At 37.6% G+C, this 1007-nt stretch overlaps 1 non-coding gene across 1 annotated transcript; it reads right to left on the bottom strand.

Moving 5' to 3' along the window:
- Positions 1-262: 262 nt before the first annotated feature.
- On the bottom strand, positions 263-409 carry LOC125913865 (U12 minor spliceosomal RNA). The gene has a single exon (XR_007455143.1). It is a non-coding gene; the product is annotated as a U12 minor spliceosomal RNA (small nuclear RNA).
- Positions 410-1007: the final 598 nt, after the last annotated feature.

Below are 1007 nucleotides of genomic sequence, written 5' to 3'. Positions count from 1 at the left end.
GATGTGTTGAGATTTGCTTGGGCCACTGTCATATTAGTCTTCTTCCTTTCTTGAGACAACTACTTTATTCTTGAGATTGAGTCCAGATCATCAAACACTCACTTTGTTTTAATTTTAGCTACAGGCAATTCAGTTCATGTCAGCCTATATGTAACAGATGTAAACTTTGCATGTTTTGTTTTGTTTTCGTTGTTTGTTTTTTTCCTTCTCAGTCTCATGGATTACCTTCATACTGGTCTACTCTTTCAGTTTTAAAGGGGGACAGGCTGATCATGACTCCCAGTCATCCCCCGAAGTAGGTGGGTCACCTTAGGGGAAAACTACCTGCTCAAAAATTCATCTCACATTACCAGTGAAGATTTGGGCACCTCCCCCATCATTATTTTCCTTACTCATAAGTTTAAAGCATTAAACTTTTTCAGGGTCTACTACTCAGCAGCCCACATCATTTTGTTCATACCTGTTTCTTGTCCAAATCTTAGTTCTAGTAAAACCTGTGGCTTCTGTGGCTTAAGATGTAGAATTTAATGCAAATACAGTCATGGGGTAACTGTGAATTATATTATGTATGAATGAAATAGTTCTCCATTTTCCAAACTAATTAATGCAGTGGAAAATCCTGGATGCTGTCTGTGGACATAGGATCAATTTGCTTCTATCGATCATTACTTCTACTTCAGTCTATGTCTTACTACAAATGACCTTTGAGAAAGAAAATCAGTGTCTGTAATTTGTCAAATGTAAGTTCTTTTAAAACAATGAGCCAGTATAGCTAAAATTGTGGTGTGTTAATAAATGGCTCTAAAATCTCAGTGTCTTCAAATAATAAAAGCTTCTTTCTTGCTCATGCTACATGGTCATTGGAAGCAGGCAAGAGATACCTTGCTCATTACACTCAATACGGAAACAGGCTAAGTGAGAAGCCACCATTTCTGGCATTGCCAATTTCTGAGCCAAAGTAAAAAGAACTCTGCCAGGGAGCAATTAAGATGTGCTAGCCCAGAAAT

The sequence above is a fragment of the Panthera uncia genome (genome assembly GCF_023721935.1).
Source record: "Panthera uncia isolate 11264 chromosome C1 unlocalized genomic scaffold, Puncia_PCG_1.0 HiC_scaffold_4, whole genome shotgun sequence".
Classification (NCBI taxonomy): Eukaryota; Metazoa; Chordata; class Mammalia; order Carnivora; family Felidae; genus Panthera; species Panthera uncia.
Note: the sequence above shows the minus strand (reverse complement) of the source record. Positions and strands in the feature narration are given on the sequence as shown.